Below are 18,130 nucleotides of genomic sequence, written 5' to 3' on the forward strand. Positions count from 1 at the left end.
GTTAAAATTAAAATCAAACGTATGCCATTTTCCCAAGAATTAAGGAATATAAACTTTCAAGAGAAGCAGAGGAAGGTATGAAGCCTGTTATTGAGAAAATAATTGGGCAAGGAACACTTCGGGGAGTGCTTAGTATCCCTTGCAATTCTCCTGTGATGGGTTATAAAGAAACCTGGAGGGAAATGGTGCATTTCACAGGATCTTCAAAAGATTAATAAAATTGTTGTGTCATGTTGCCCTATGATTCCGAATCCAGCAGTGATTGTTTCCAAATTCCTTCAGATGCAGGATGGTATACAGACATTTACTTATGCCAAGAAAGATCTGGAAAATGTGAAATTACCTTGTCATTCAGTGTTACTACAGTATACTGATGGTTTGTTGTTCACATCCAGAACAAAAGAAGTCTGCAAACCTGATGCAGTTGTTTTGTTGAATCATTTAGTTAACAGTGGTCATAAATGTTTCACACTAAAGATTCAGTATTGTAAAAAATAAGTCATTTATCTTCTTCACCATATTGAGAAAGGTATAAAGAAAGTATTAAAATAACATGTATGTGCAATTCTGATAATGAACCATGCTACCACCCAGAGGGAAGTGAGGATGTTCCTGAGAATTGTTAGCTACTGTTATCAGTGGAGCCCAAACTTTTCCTTGATGCCAAACCTTTAATAAGGTTAACATACAGTGACATAAAAGATCTGGTACCATTTGACAATGAGTGTGAAGAGGCATTCTAAATGTTGAGAGAGTTTATGCACTCACCCTTGTAATGCCTGGCTATAATTTGACCTTCTATTTGTACTGTCAGGGAAAGGGTGGGTGTGCATTGTCAATTATTACATAGAGACATGGTGGAATGATGAGGCCAGTGGCCTACCTTTCAGCTCTATTGGATCCAGTAAGTCATCCTGGTTGCTTGAAATCAGTTGCAGCTAATTGTATTGCCATTGAACACAGTGAAGGAATACTGATGGGTCATACTCTGCTTGTGTATGTTCTACATTCAATTTGGATTTCTACAGATTAACGAGGCAACATACACTATGTTATGTGCATTGACAATCAGCACTAGACATAACTCTTAAATCTTTGTTGTAAATATAGTTATGCCCTGTGTGGGGGCATGCATTCTCTTGGTCACGTTTGGAGATTATGGGTCTCCACTACTTGTATGATATTGACAATACCAAACATATATAGTCGGTGAGTTTGTGTGAAACTTAACATGCATTTTTTGTTTCATGTGTGAGACCAGCCTGAATAGATGACCTCTTAAGCCTCTGAGTGAGGTGCCTGCTGCTGCAGATGTAGATTTCATTTGCTGGGAAACATACTCTGGACAAAGTTTATGAGGTAGATATCTGTTTTAGGTCCCACATGCTGGCCCTATTTGTTTGGAAAACACGATGCAACATTTCGCCCAATGAAGTAGATGTTTCATAAAACTGTTACACTGGGTTTATTAGGTGGATGTAAAAAAGAGTGTTTAACTAGTTGTATTAATTTTGGCCCTGGTACATGGCATATGATTGGGGCTTACGTTATATGGATTACTGTAGAGACGTGTATAGAATTTGCTATGGGTTAGACCACGGGACCGTGGTTCACTGCGTCACTTTGACTTCGCAATGCCAGGGCTGTCACGAAGGAACATATTGACCGAAGGTTTATTGTTAACTGCCACAAGGTTTTAAAATTACATTACTGTAGGTTGGGGCATTCTAGAAGGACCACGAGGTTTGCTCATGCATGCTTCATTTTCCCTTAGGACCCTGAGTCCGTGAAATAAGTAGTGTCCCTAACCTAGACAGTGTCTAGTGTGTTTAGGATGATTTGTGATGTATGACTTTATATATTCTTGAGTTTACAGTGTACTTCTTTGCGCTTCACGGAAATGATTTCTGATAACATCAGTAGATCGATTTAATTGGTAAGACCATGTTTGGTCAGTGTGGGCTTTCACTTTGTATATATGTAAATTATGTTTTCTTTTGGGGTTATGTATAAGGCTGGGCGCAGTGCTACTCTCCGGCTGCGGAGTGTGCGTAGCTTTGCCTACTTTGTGATCCGCGAAGTAGGCGTAGGGCAGGCAGGCTACGCACATCCACGGCGTAGTGAGTTGCCCACCACCCGCCCGCTTTTAAAATGCAGTAAGAATGATCCTAAACTTTTAAAAAACAAGCATAATGTAATTTTACATACCTGAGGTGCGGCGTCCTGGGGCTCCCTCTTCCTTCTCTCGCCGACTTCTTCCTCACAAATGCGCATGCGCGGCCGCCCGCGCATGCGCATTGGTCGCGACAAACGTGCATGCGCTGGTGGCCGCGCATGCGCATTTGTGAGGAAGAAGTCGGCGAGAGAAGGAAGTGGGAGCCCCGGGACGCCGCAGCTCAGGTAAGTTATCTAAATTACTTTAAGCTTGTTTTTTAAAAGTATAGGATCATTCTCACTGCATTTTAAAAGTGGGCGGGAGGGAGGCGTGTGGCGCGTAGTGGGGCTATGCGGAGTGTGCGGGTGTGCGTAGATTTGCCCCCACTCCGTGATGCTCCGCGTAGCCCCACTACGCCCACTACACTCATGGTGAGTTATGTACTGTCTTTTTCCATTTTGATTTGTGCAATGCAGGATAAAGTCATATCGCCCTGTAGTGCAGGGCCACACCTATGCTTGCATACATTTAATTCTTGCTGGGTTGCTTCTAACTCCTCCCACCATTTTTCTTTCTCTTCTTCTTGCTTTTTTCTCCTTTTTTCCCTTTTCCTAAGTTTTTGGTTTCAGAAACAATTGTTTTTGTGATTTAGGGGTTCTTTATTATGTATGTCTTGGCTACTTCTGCGATTCACTAAGTGTATTTTCCTTTTCTTTTTTAGGTCGAGCATACAAGACCTCTTGTATACTTTGGTATACTTCTATGTGGGGTTATAGCACACCCACTGCTTTGTTTCAGTGTCCTTTAAAAATCAGTGCTTGCCAGTGGTCAATCCTTCCTATATGTCCCTCATTTGTGTGGGATGTTCACTCCCATGGAGCCGGGCCTCATTACTTGCAGACCTCCACTTGTCCCATTATAGCAACTGGAAAAGGAACTACTTTTTTCTTTGTCTAAGAGCATTCACATGAGCAATGGAAGTTTTAAGTCCCTCCTGCTCCTACTTATGTTCCTGTAAACGGGGCTGTAATTCTTTATCTCCACATATTTGCTGTGCATTCAAAGCTGTTCCCTACCCAACACAGACCGCTGTTTACATTTCTTTCTGTAACTTCATAGAGAGAGAACCATAATTAGCAGATCAATAATGGCTGCTGCTCTCTCCTCTGGCTTGTAGTATTTGAGCATGCTGGCAGTCCCCACTCCTTTACCTCCTACTTCTAGGGCTGCAATTCATGCTCCCACTTCTGTCTATCCCTGCTACCTCACCACTTCCCCCACTGCTGCAGGCGATACCACCCCCCTATCCCCTGGCTTGCCACATCCTTGAATTAACATGTTGTTGTGTTAAGGCAACCTTTCTCATATGCCTGGGTCCAGTCCTACCATCTGGACTCAGCTGCGCTCGATGGTTGGCTGGTGCACTACAATGGCAGTCACGTCAGATGGCATCTCATGACCACAATATTGTTTATCTATTTGCAGAGACTGGACTTTAGTCACTGATAGGCAAGCGGGTGGTTCTGTTTTGCAGCCCTCCGCTGCTGGCACTGCTGCCAGTGCCTCTCTCATGAGGCCCTGTGACCGGACCAGGCTGCTGGAGACCTGTCGTCATGGACGACGGGTGACAGTCACTCTGAGGTCTTTAATATGACAGGCTTCTTGAAAATATATTTAATTTTACAATGTCAGCCTGAGCCTAAATTCACTACTCTCCTCAAGCTGGATGGCTGCCGTTCTGCCACATCAGGCTGGACAGCTGCAATCCACTCTCAGCTGACCGGGACTGACGGAGGACCGGCCTGCGGAGTGAGATTCGTCACCACTCTGGCTCACAGTCACGTCTCTAATCCTGAAATATATTTCATTTGCAGCATCAGTCTGAGCCTGTACTTCACTGCTCTCTTCAGGCTGTCCTGAAGTGGTGCTGCGGTGGGCTGGGCAATCCTACACCCCTTTTCTTCTTGCACCCACCTGTTCCTCCATTGCAAGCCCACCTAGTTTCTTTTGTTTAGGGAACTGGAAAGCAGTTCAGCAGTTGTATACGCTTCTTCACCGGTCAGCTTATAAAGTTAGTCGCCCAACTGTGATAGTTTATTAAAATCTGTCTTTGGCATCTAGCATGATCCAACTGTTCAGTCAATATGAAATGCAGCATTCATTATTATTTGCAACACAAATTCGTCAAACTTTCAGTAATGCAAGACCTACTGCATTGCAAATGCTTGTCTTCCTTTTGTTCTTTCTTCATGATGGATGTGTGGCCTGTTTAAATTGGTTATTTTTTGTTAAATGTAAATGGTTTTGTTAAATGTATATGTATTTTGTTCAATGTTATATCTCTAAGCCATCATTTCTCTGTTTTAAATTGTCTTATGAAAGCAGATGATTTAAAAAAAAAAAATTGTATTTGCATTTTTTTTTAATATGGTCATAGCATGTTGGTAATATGTTGGGAAAAACAGCTTTTTTTTATGCTTGTGTCTCATGTCCTTTTGTGATCAGTTTTATATAAATGTGCTTTTGTGATTTGTTATATGTATATTTATGATTGCAGCCCTGAGGAAGCCTTTGTAAGGTTAAATGTGTTGGTTGCGCTGTCTAAGAACCGTAATAAAGAAACAACTACATTCACAACAAAGATTTAAGAGTTATGTCTAGTGCTGATTATCAATGCACATACAAGTGTTTGTTGCCTCTCTAATTAGTAAAAATGTTTGGGGGATTTATGGCCAATGAGCAGCTGGCCATTTGTGATATGTTGATACAGTGTTCAGGTGGTGCGGCATTGGGTTCCCTGGCTGCTGTTTGTTTCTTCAGTATGTTCAACATTCAGTTGAGATTCTGTTAACATGAACTAGACTAACTAAGTATAACTTAGTTATTCTTGCAGCAGAAAGCATTTCAAATAAAAGGTGTCATTTACTGAACCCAGCAACACTGCTTCCGATTCCGCACAAACGTTGTGATGGCAGGGACACTGATGACACTGAGGATGAAGACAGTGAGAGTCAAGATGACTGTATTGGGGTTAACTAAGTTATGTAGCAAACCAAGACCTTATATAAAAGAGACTCCTTTGGTCCTTTGGACATGGCTGATCTGACTCTATTTGTTAATGGTTCTTGTTTGAGAGAAAAATATGTAACTTTGAAGGCTGGCTGTGCAGCATGCTCAATTTCAGAAATTCTTGAAGCATCTTATATGCCAAATGAAACTTCACCTCAAGTAGAAGGATTGGTTGTGCTGAAAAGAGCTTTCTGCCAGTACGGGAAATTTGAATGTTACAATCTATACAGACAGCCAACATGGTTTTTGTGTGGTGCATGATTTTGGGCAATTGTGGTTACAGATAGGTTTCATGGCGTCTTCTGGAGCTTCCATAAAAAACAGTCTCTCTATAGTTGATCTCCTGAAGGCAATCCAGTTCCAAAAGAGATTACTGTGGTTAAAGTTCTGTAAGAAATTGGGTTACTGGGTGAGGGGGGTGAACCCCTTCTCAACCAGCAACCACAATCCTTGTCAGGGTGAAGTCACAAGCAAACCCCAAATTAACCTGTTCTCAATATTCTGGTAGCTTGGCACTGAGCAGCCAGTCTTAACTTAGAGGCAATGTGTAAAGCGTTTTTGCAACACGTCAAACAGTCATAACATGACAATAATAGTCAAAAAGGATCCCACACCAAGATAGCAAAATGGAGTAGATTTAAATAAATTAAACAAGACCCAAACAACAAAAATCCAATCAGTAGATCCACAGATAAGCTTTTGCGACAACAGGAGAAAGTCAAAAGTTCAGGCTGACAGCAATGGAGCACGTGTCTGATGAAGGGGCCAGGTTAGTCCAGCAAAAAAAGTTAACTTCTCAGTCCAGTGCAAAGCATCCCATTGTGGTGGAGGGGGCCACGAGGAATGAGAAAGCGTTGAGGACTGTCGTCGACGAAGCGCGAAGAGAAGGCCTGTGCCACTGTAGGGCAAATATCCTGTTGTCATCGCGATTTGTCGGGCCGGTGCTTTCTGATGTCGCTCTCCATGAGTGGTTGATGCTGTAGTGCGAAGGGTCAGGCTGAATGGACTTAATTCTGGTGGGCTGAGAAGATCCCTAAAACTTCAATTCAGTATCTCTGAGGGCACACCTCAGATCCAGGACCTGAGGGGCACCACTTGGGGGTCATGGGCTTGCACCAGCAGGACCTGGATGCTGGTTCCGTTGGTTGGTAGCCTGCTATGTCCCTGTGGCTCTAAACAAGATACCAGCAGACTAGCCCTTGGAGTCACTCTGGGAGGCCTGGGTTCAAGTGCAGTTTTAGTCAAGTCAAGTCAAAGGCACTTGTATAGCGCAGACATATCACTCCGAAGAGTCTCATGGCGCTTGCAGACGACTCTGGTCGGACGGAAGAGATGTTACTGGTCAAACAGCCATGACTTCAGATTCTTACGGAAACAGCTGTGGACAGGGATGGAGCGTAGGTATATGGGCATTTTGTTCCAGGAGAACGGCGCAAGATACGAGAAGGATCTGCCCCCTTGTCTCGTTGTGTGTATTCTGAAAGGAGTAAGCAGTGACACAGTGCTGGACCTAAGTGTCCTCTGAGGCTTATACCAGTGAAGCTTTTTAGACCAATATTGTGGGCCTTTCCCATACAGATATTTATGCTTAAGGCAGAGGACTTTAAAGACAATTTGCTTTCTCACCGGCAACTAGTGTAGGGCTTTCAGACATGGAGCGGAAGGTGTTCTATGCGGAAGATTCAGGATCATTCTAGAAGCAATATTCTGTAAAATCTGCAGCTTATTTAGTAAGTTTTGTTTATGGACAACAGAAGCGCATTGCCGTAGTCAATTCTATTTGTAATTAGTCCCTGTATCAATGGCTTCCTTGCATCAATGGGAATCCATTTGAAAACTTTCCGCATGGTACGCATTATTCCAAAGCATGTGCTAATAATATGGTTTATTTGGGTTTTCATGGACAACTGATTGTCCATGTAAAAACCAAGATTGCGGGCCACCTCTCATAATTTCTGATTTAGTACCGTTCAATTGGAGATTGTTTCTTTTCATCCACCTATCAATGTGGGACATGCAGTTTTTAAAGCGTGCCTTGGTTTCGATAGGATCAGGACCAAGAGTAATCAGGATTTGAGTGTCGTCAGCATACGATATGACATCAAATCCGTAATTTCTAATCACTGGGGCCAGAGGAGTCATGTACAGATTAAAGAGTGTAGGACTCAGAATGGAACCTTGTGGCACTCCCATCATGACAGATCTTGCGGAGGAAGTGCTGACTCCCGTCTGAACAATAGTTTTGCGGTCCGATAGATAGCTTTTGAACCATTTCAGGGCATTGCCTCTGACACCAATCTCCCAGAGCCGTTGTTCTAAAATACTGTGGGAGATGGTGTCAAATGCAGCCGACAGGTCGAGGAGGACGAGAATAACTGACTGATGTTTATCCAGAGCCCGTCTGATGTTATCTGTGACCTCGACCAGTGCTGTCTCGGTACTATGCGCTGCCCTGAAACCAGACTGTGAGGGGTCCAGAAGATTTTGGCTCTCCAGATGGGCAACAAGCTGTTGATTGATAAGGGATTCCAGTATTTTCCCTAAATAGGGAAGTAAAGAAATTGGACGGTAATTTGAGAGGAGTTTAGGGTTGGCCGTAGGTTTTTTCAAGATTGGTTTCACACGGGCAATCTTCCAACTCGAGGGAAAGACTGCCTCCGAGATATCCCACTGACTCAGGCAAGAGGGCAACAGTCAAGCATGGCAGTAGTTCAGCAGGGCAGCAGTCCAACAGAGTGACAGTCCTTTCAGCAGCACAGCAGTCCTTCTTCCTGGCAGAGTCTCCACAAGTACACTGAAGATTTGGTGTCTGTGGTCCAATATTTCTGCCATGTTACTCCTTTGAAATGGAAGAAGCTTGTCGAGGTTTCCCATGAAGTGCACAGGTTTCTTGCCTCCCCTGCCTGGGCTCCAGACTAACTCCAGGGGGTCTACAGCCATTTATGTGGAGGCAGGACACAGCCTATTTCATGTGTAAGTAGGGCTGTGCCCAGCTGTGCCCTCCATCCTGCCAGGGATAGCCCACCTAGGCCTAACTAAGCTCTCTATTGTTTGTGGCAGTCTAGGGGGAGTACACAAAGTCCAGCTGTCAGCAATATCCAGTCATATGATGCACTGTGGTGATGCATTGGTTTTTCAGCTGCATAGCGAGGCTGTCTCAGGCGCTGAAGGTCAATGCGTGGATTTTCTTCAGTCTTTTTTTAGCATAATCACCTCACCCAGTACCAAGCCCAGTACCGGAATTGGCACCCCTACGCAGGCCAGAACTCCCAGCAGAGGAGTTCAGGAGCTGCAGATGAAGTCTTTGATGGCCCTGAGACATCTTAACAGGAGGCAAGCACACACAAGCCCTTAGAGAACCCTGGGCAAACAGGATACAGAAATAAAAGTCCAGTCCTTTCACTGCCCAAGACAGAGGCAGAAAGCATTAGGCTGGCACAAGACAGCAACAAGCAGAGTAGGAGTCCTGCTCCTACAGCTTCTCCATTTCTTCTTGACTGAATCGCCTCTTAGTTCAGAACTGTTCTGAAGGTATGGTGTCACAGCTAAAGTACTTATACCAGTTTTCTGCAATCTTCAAAGGAACATCTTTGTTAGTGCACAAGACCTTGCCTTTCCTTGCCCTGGATCCAGACACTTTACAGGGGGGTGGAGACAGCTTTGTATGAGAACAGGCATAGCGCTATTCCGGTTTGGTGACAACTCCTCCCACTACTCTAGTCAGGAAGACCCATCAGATGGGGGATGGGCTATTGGAATATGCAGGTCACACCTCAGCTCACATTGTGTGACAGTCTACAGTGAATGCACAAACAACCCAACCGTCACTCTAAATCAGACGTGGATTCCACAGGCAGGCAGAGGCAAAGTATGGTAAAGTACCATTTTCAAACACATAACTTAAAAACCAACTTCACCAGAAGAAGTATTTTTAGATTTGGAGATCAAGATCACCAAACGCTAAATCTCTAACTCTTCCCAATTGGAAGTTACACTAATAAAAGGTTAAAAGGCAGCTCCAAGGAGAGGTAGTCCTTGCAATGGTGAAAAGTGAAATTGGCAGTCTTTTACTATCAGGACATTTCAAACACACCCATACATGTCCTACCTTTTTACGCTCCACCCTGCCCATGGCCTACCTTAGGAGTACTCTACATGTAGAAAAAGGGAATGTTTGGGCCGGGCTAGTGGGTGCCTTTGCCAGGTTGACATTGCAGTTTAAAACTGCACTTAAAGACACTGCTGTGGCAGGCCTGAGACACGTTTTCTGGGCTACTTATGTGGGTGCCACAACCAGTGCTGCAGGCCCACTAGTAGCATTTGAATTACAGGTCCTGGGTACACACATTGCACTTTACTAGGGTCTTAGCAGTAAATCAAATATACCAATCATGGATAACCAGTCACAATCACAATTTACAGAGGGAGCACTAGCACTGATCAGCAATGGTAAATTGCCCAGAGTTCTAAAACAAGCAAAAATGGAATGCAGCACAGAGTCAAAAACAGGACGTCAAAAGCAAAAAAGATAGGGGAAAAACACTCCAAAGATGCCAGGTCTAACAATAAAGATTTGTAAGTTACCTCTGAAAATAAATATATTTTCCATGATTCTGCTCCCTCCAGGTTCTTTTCTTCTTTATTGAGCACTGGACCTTGATGTACAACTTTCATTGCTTTTTTCTTGAATGTCTTACGACTGTTTCATGATGACATATATTCTAAAATGGTACGTGAGTACTCCGACATAATGAAGGTTAAAAATTGATCATTTGCACTTTCTTCTTCTACAGGTGAGAGCGTTACTGACACACAGTTTCACATTTTGTATAGTCTATTTATTATCTACTGTGTTTGTTCCCATATTAAATAACAATTCATTTTTGTCTCCTTTCCTGTTGGATCTCAGTGTGTCACTGGCGAATTTGCATATTTCAGAAAATGGAGAGCCTGACAAAGGTATTAAATAGTTTTGAAAATAATCGCACAAACTACGCATGAAATGAAAACGATTAAACAGGGTGTTTGTGGTTTGAGTAAAGAAGAGCACAATTGTTACAGAATACAATGAGAGAAGAATAAAGATTGAATTTTGAAATAAAACCCTTTAACTTTGATTGATCTAGAACTCAATTATTGAGTAGGCCCCAATACTTATTTGAAATGTTTTACTATGGTAATTAATATTTAGGGGTTGCCCTAACATGCAAAGCAATCTGTGGGAGAACTGGCAAGGTAAATATTCGGGGTATCTGAATTTTTGGGATAGCTGAATTATGGGGTACGGTTTTGCTCCCACAGAGGCTTAGGCATGTTAATATGTGAAGGAAAGGTTGAGTATCCTGAGGCATACATCTCACTTTAACAACAAGGTGGTGGTCTTACCACTGAACCTAGTCCTCATGGAAATGTCAATCACCACTAAAGTCTATAGAAAAAAACAAGGCATATAAATTTGGTTAGAGAGTGTTGGACTTGGCCCTTTTTTCAGGGTTACTCCTAGATATTTTGCCTTCTCTTGCTGAATCCATTTTTGTTGGCATTAGAATTCTGTGCACTTTCCCATGTTAACTAGTAGGAATGTGCATGTGCATTCTCTCTGAAACATGGTACAATTGGCATATGCCTGATTGATACATTTAATTTACCTGTAAGTTCCTACAAAATGGTACTACATGTACCCAGGGCCTGTAAATCAAATGATATTAGTGAGTAGCACCAGTAATTGTCATACCCACTTAAGTAGCCTTTTAAACATATCTCAGGCCTGCCACGGCAGCTTGTAGTGCAGTTTTATATGGTCATTTCGACCTGGCAGAATAAGCCTTTTGCCAGACTTACCCCTTTTTAATAATTATGTCACCCCTAAGGTAGGCCCTAAAGGTTCCAAAGGCAGGGTACCGTGTATTTAAAAAGTAGGACATGTGCACTTAAGCTTTACATGTCCTGGCAGTGAAAAACTCGTAAAGTAATTTTCCACTAACACTGGATTACCTTATTACATTTAATAAGAGCTGACTTCAGATGGGGAGCAGGGATCAACAAGGGGCCCCTTTGGCCTTCAACCGGAGGCTGTGCACCAAAAGGGGCCCTGCTGGGGGGCCCCAAAGACGCTTTCTGACAAGTTTTCCATATCGGACAGGCCAGCATGGTAGCTATGTCGGAAACCGTGCATTGGAATCTCAAGGGCGGAAAGGCCCGCCCTTGAGATTACTGACCGGATTCTGACTGGCCAACGGGCTCTCCGAGCCAATCAAAAGCCAGCCAGAATGACTGGCCGGTTTACTTTCTGACCGCCTATATCTTATTTAGGCGGTTGGAAAGTGAACCGAAGAGCCCATTACGATGAGGCTCGGAAGGCTCCAACCATCGGTCGGATCCTTCTGAACCGCATCATAATAGCACCCTAAGTCTTTCCTCCAGTGTGCTGGGTTACATCAATGTGAATGGTCCTGCTAATGAGGTTTGGGTATTCCTTCTAGGCAGTGAGCCAAAGGGGGCTCAGGTGTGGACAAGATAGAACATCCTGGCAGGATCGCTGGGGGTAGTACTGTATCCAGCCCCATTCCCACTTCAAAGGGCTTTGCCTACAGCACACACAAAGGAACCTGGCTGACAGCAAGCCTACCCTGTGTTTTGTCACCCCAGACAGTTTGGAGCTTTGACTAGGGAAAGGGAAGAATTTTCCAGAACCACTGTTGAGGTAGGACAGGTAGTCTCCTGACACAAAGGCTGGCACCAGGTATAAATACTGGACCTCCAGAGCTACTGTTGAGAATAATCCTGGACCTATGAAAGTTACAGTCCTTGCTGCCTCAGCACTACCTTGCTGTCTGAGAAGGAAGATAGGTCATGCTTGCCTTCATTCCATGCTACCCAGAGTGATTGCAAGAGTTCAGTTGGCTGAACTCCTGTGTGAGCTACAGGAGCACAACAAGCTTCAGAGGCCTCCTTGCAACTGACTATTGACCTGGTGCAACTGCACCTGCTTAAGCCCTGCTGCCATCTACTGGAGAGAGTCTCTGATCTCCAATAGATGCCTCCCCAGGTCCTGGACCCTTGATTGGCATCCAAGCGTACTCCTCCTAAAGGAAAGGTGAAAATCCTGAAGTTTGGGCTTGTTCTTGACAAAACTCTGCTGCTTGCAACCACCTCCAACGCATAGCTTGAGTGAAACCAGCTCTCTGCGCTGACTAGTGTTTGTGGTGACCAGAAGTACAAAACCTGCACTCCGCACTACAGCAATGACAGCCTGTAATGACCGCCAATGTGAAGTTAAAGCAACAATTATCTTCGATGCCCAACCACTTCTTCAAGCTACAGCGACGACTGTCCATGGCGCCCGACCTGCACTTCATACTGCATCAATGACCAACCCTGATGCTCAGCCTGCTCCTTATGTCCTCCTCCAATGTCTACAGGACTCTTCGCACCACATTATAAGGTAACTGTTCACCAGGGCTAACCTGGTCCTGGTATCCGACCTGCGGTCCAACTAGGTCGGCCTGATCTTGTGACTTTCTTGTGGTCTAGCACAACCAAACAGACTCTTCAGCATTTCATGATCTGCAAATTGATCGCAAAACCAGCTGAGGAGCTCAATTACCACAATATTTATCTTTTCGGATGCATAAATGTCGGGCCATCACGTTCACAGCTTGCATTCTCTGCATTCATGCACCTGCCTCACAGAATGAATTGGAAAGCAATGCTGTTGAAAGAAAGACGAGAAAACGAAAGTAGCATTTCACTGGCAAACTCTGTATAGTGGTGTTAATGTGTTTGAATATAACCAATCTTGACAGTTTTTTCTGTTTTATTTATTTTGATGGCATTTGGAAACTAAACAAATCTTCCTTTTTTCTCTCTGTCCCAAGGCTGCACTTTGGAAGGGGAAAATATCCAAAAAGGACAACATTTTGAGCAATGTGTTTTTTTTCTTCTTTTGGATCAATTTCAAAGGGGAACGAATGAAAGAAAGGAGAGTAAAAAGAGGGTAAGACCTGCTTCTTAAAGTCACAGTTTTTAGCAGGTGAGGAGCAACGAGATAGAGATAGAATTAGGGGAAAGAAAAAGAGAGAGCGTGAGAGAGCTGCCAGTGGCCTCAGTGACAAATTAACAAATGTGAACTGCAAGGGACAAGAATCACAGTAAGTTTAAGGCTTGGTTTTGTGTCACTGCCAAGCAGTCTTTAGGGTACTTGTGGTTCATTTAAGAGTGATTTGCATAGACCTGCCTCAAGCTGTCCCTAAAATACAGAGGTAATTCACCACCTATCCGAAACACCTGACTTCTCTGTCTCTTAACCTCTCTGTGTGCATGTCTGTCATCTCGTCTCCTGAGAGCACTGACTTTGCATAGTGGTACAAAGTTAAAAATCAGCAATTAGATGGAGCTGTTGTTTATTGCACCCTTCTGTTTCAATATTATTTTATAATGTAAAACCTGTAGCAAAAGCATTTGGTGAACTAGACACACAACAGAGAAACAACCTGTGTTTGTTCTCTAAATCATCACAGTTGACAATTTGGATAAAAACGCAGGGAGTAAGTCTCTGCTGTGACTCACAAATTCCTAGCATATTCCTTTAATATTATCTACGTTTTCTGAGGTTATACAGTGACAAACTCCCACCAAAAGACCCCTTGGCTGCAGAAGGTGAGCCGTACCTGCATTAGAGGAACATACCTGGCTAGATATTCTCAAACATTTCAGGCTCTTAAGAAAATGTATCTAACCGCTCAACCTAAATACAAATAGGTTTAGTGAAGGGCCCTGAAACCTCTAACTGTTGAAATCATTCTGGCTTTGCCACATCATCGGAAGGTCACTGAATGGCAGACTCCAGAATTAGTCTGGAAATCAGACGGGATATCAATGGAGCAGTGTAATTTAGGCTCCATCATGGCATTTTTCATCCTTTTGTGGTTCGCCATGTATTTTGACTATCACCAAGTCCACTGAGAGTGCTTCATGTTTTCCTTGACACGTTTCCCATCAGAGCAACAGGCTTTGCTTGCAAGGAGGTGGGTCCAAACTAAACCAGTAACCACAGATAAGGGTGACTACTGCACTCTCTAATCACATTATATGGAGGCCAGTGTCGGACTGGGACAGAAAATGGTCCAGGGCACCAAAATAAAAGTGGCTCTTGCATACAGCACACAATGATGGTCCCATGCCAGTTACTCTGTCACTGGAGTAGCTCCTGGGGTACACCTTAGATACCTTGCTGCAATTTCACGTTTGCTGGTGTTTTTATTTTATTATATTTAGTTTTGTGTAACCCCTGCTGAATATGTCATGGAGAACTAAACAAGAATTCTTGTACAAAAAATAAAACATCCACAATAAAGGGAAGATGCAAGTTTAAACAACAAATAAAAATCCATAACTGTCCTTAGAGCCCAAACCCTTAGCATACTTGCTCTTCTACTATCCTACGAGGAAACACCTGTCACTTCCAGTCCCCCTGACAGGGAAGGCGAAAACAAAATCCATACGGTCTCAATCAACACGAACAGAACGTCCACATGCAGAAACAGAAGGGTAAACAGCAGCAACCTAAAACGAGTCCCCTTTTCCACCCTAAACCACAACATAACCCTGTGTAACTCTGTGTCGCTGCTTTCTGGTCTCCTACTGAACTGCCGATCAGCAATGAAGCATGCCTCCGACATTGTCAAACTCATCCTGAGTCTAGAAATTGATGTGGCAATCTTAACCGAATCATGGCTCAACAAAGCATCATTGCCCTGCATGGATTTATTGGTTCCTCCAAACTACAACATCATAAGGCTTGGCAGACATATAAAAAAAATTGGAGATATCGCTTGCATCCATTGCTCTGACCTCTCAGTTACCCAGCTCCGCTTCGACCCTCTTGACTCCCGCGAATATCTCGCACTCTCCATAAGTAACAACTCTAACCAAATGTGCAAACAGCACACCTTCTACCACCCCCTGGGTAAGAATGACCCATTCATCAACCACCTCATGGAAATCTTTACATCAAATGCCTCCCCCCCACTCCAATGGTATATTCCTAGGATACTTTAATCTTCATTGAATCTACCTCAATGGCGTTCAGATCAACATACTTAAAGACTTCCTAACAGACCAATCACTTACTCAAGCCTGCACTTTACAAACTCACTTGAAAGGCTCCATGCTGGACTGGATTAACTCAAAGGAAATGGTGATCAGGCTAATCTCTATTGCTCCTTGTGACTGGTCATACTACCACAGTATTTCCTTCCAAATACCAGGCATACTTAAGAAAAGATCTGTGCAGTTAGTGAAACCAAAACTATGGCCCCGGGAAACCCAAAGCCTAGATATGAGAAGCTGACAGTATGATGCGAGAAGGATCTCCCCCTCCTCCCAAGCTATCAACTGTCAGTGAACTTACAGACCACTACAAGTCAACAATGTCTGATATAATTGACTAAAGAACCACAGTTACACCCAGGGTCTGGCCCGGGGAGGGAACTAGAGGCGTTAGGGCTCTAGAGAACGGTCAGCCTCCAACCAAAGCTATGAACCACAGAAAGGACCGTCCCTAGTTGTGTCTAAGAGATGCCCAATTTAGTGGAGGCAAATCACAAAAAATGACGGACTGGCATCACACACCACCAGGTGTCATGCTTCATCATCTGCCAGTCCTCGCCCTCTAAAAACCGCGTTTGATAGAGGGCGGGCATACACCTGAAGACAGGGATGCACTTCTAAACTAAGTGGGGGCCCAAACAAAAAAAGGAGTGAGTGAATTTAAAAACCATCATAGTATACCTGAACAATTTTTATTCTATGGGGTTACTATGTGGGATTAAAATATATAAGTGCGGTGAGTGGGGACCTTATCATCCCGTCGCCGCTGTGAATCAGTGATTGTTAATAGGGGGTCAACATGTTTCTGCCTGTATTGTCCACTGGGGTACGTGGCATTCGTCAGGACCTTAAATATTGGGCTCCAATCTTACCACTGGGGGCGTAGGCCTATAGCCAGCTGCCACCTGTTTAGAGAAACCTGTAAGAGAGAGGGGGGGAGACAAACATATAATACTCAAAATGGTTGTCATTCGGTAGACCTTGATGTGTCACAGTCACGCTCCATACTTACTGCTCTCTCCTAAAGTGAAAAAGGTGAAAAATGTATATGAGTGTCAGGCATCTGTGTTCACTCCGACATTCATGTGAAACAAATATAGAAGTCTTACCCTATTGGAAAAACCTATTTGCCCCATGGGAGGGGTAGGGGGGAAATCCTTGTGGCCACATTCTGGTGGGAGACGATAAAGGATGAAGACAAAAGGGTTAAAAACCAGACTGGTTGGGAAGGTATATCAAAGATACTGAATTAGTTAGCAGAAAAAACCGTCAGGGCGTGCTTGGTCTACTATAGTTTCAACCTGTTGGAAGAAGAAATCAGAACAACGACTTTCAGTTCAAGGCGTACTCCCCGCTAGAAAACCTAGTGCTGCATGTGTCCAGCCTCCTCCCCGGTGACATTAAGTGTAGTGCGCAGCAAGCTTTTATACTGTTGGGTGGGATCGTGGCATGCAATATGGGTTTCAGGTGAGCGTGGCGCACAGTGATGATACTGCATTTCCTGTGTCCTGAGCGAAGCATGCAGAAAGGACCCCGTCCAACTCCCCTGAACTGGACTTTCAGTTCAGGAGATGAGCGCAGTACATCAGAAAGCGGCGAAGAAGACAATGGAGGTACTACCAACCAAGGTCAACAACAAAGACCACACCATAACCAACAGATGTACGCCCCTCCAATGAATCTGTATGGATTTTGGCAGCAACCACCGTTCTATCCGCCGAACTTTGGCTATTATCCCGGCCCACAACCTTTTTTATCCAGGGGCAGGGGACGAGGCAGAGGAAAACAGAAACAATGGAGAGGACCAAGAGTACACTGGGAGGAAACCGCCGAAGACCAACTAGGCGCAGTAACAAGGAGCAGGGGCAAAGGCACCACAGCCTCAACGAGCAAACAGACACGAACATAGTGAACCTGAGTAATTACCAACTATCAGGTCCTGAACAATCAGTACTACAGAAAGGTTTAGGCTTTGTACCCACTCCCCAAAATGATCCATTTACCCTACATACCGAACTGGCACATTTTTTTCGGAAAATCAGACTCAGGGCCTTCTTTGGAGACTCTGAAATAAACAAACCGAAGGACGATGGACATACTGATCTAAGAAATAAATCTACCTTTTGTCCACCTATACAATCGTTGTTCTGATTTCTTCTTCCAACAGGTTGAAACTATAGTAGACCAAGCACGCCCTGACGGTTTTTTCTGCTAACTAATTCAGTATCTTTGATATACCTTCCCAACCAGTCTGGTTTTTAACCCTTTTGTCTTCATCCTTTATCATCTCCCACCAGAATGTGGCCACAAGGATTTCCCCCCTACCCCTCCCATGGGGCAAATAGGTTTTTCCAATAGGGTAAGACTTCTATATTTGTTTCACATGAATGTCAGAGTGAACACAGATGCCTGACACTCATATAAATTTTTCACCTTTTTCACTTTAGGAGAGAGCAGTAAGTATGGAGCGTGACTGTGACACATCAAGGTCTACCGAATGACAACCATTTTGAGTATTATATGTTTGTCTCCCCCCCTCTCTCTTACAGGTTTCTCTAAACAGGTGGCAGCTGGCTATAGGCCTACGCCCCCAGTGGTAAAATTGGAGCCCAATATTTAAGGTCCTGACGAATGCCACGTACCCAAGTGGACAATACAGGCAGAAACATGTTGACCCCCTATTAACAATCACTGATTCACAGCGGCGACGGGATGATAAGGTCCCCACTCACTGCACTTATATATTTTAATCCCACATAGTAACCCCATAGAATAAAAATTGTTCAGGTATACTAT

Source organism: Triturus cristatus, chromosome 3_1 (assembly GCF_964204655.1).
Source record: "Triturus cristatus chromosome 3_1, aTriCri1.1, whole genome shotgun sequence".
NCBI lineage: Eukaryota > Metazoa > Chordata > Amphibia > Caudata > Salamandridae > Triturus > Triturus cristatus.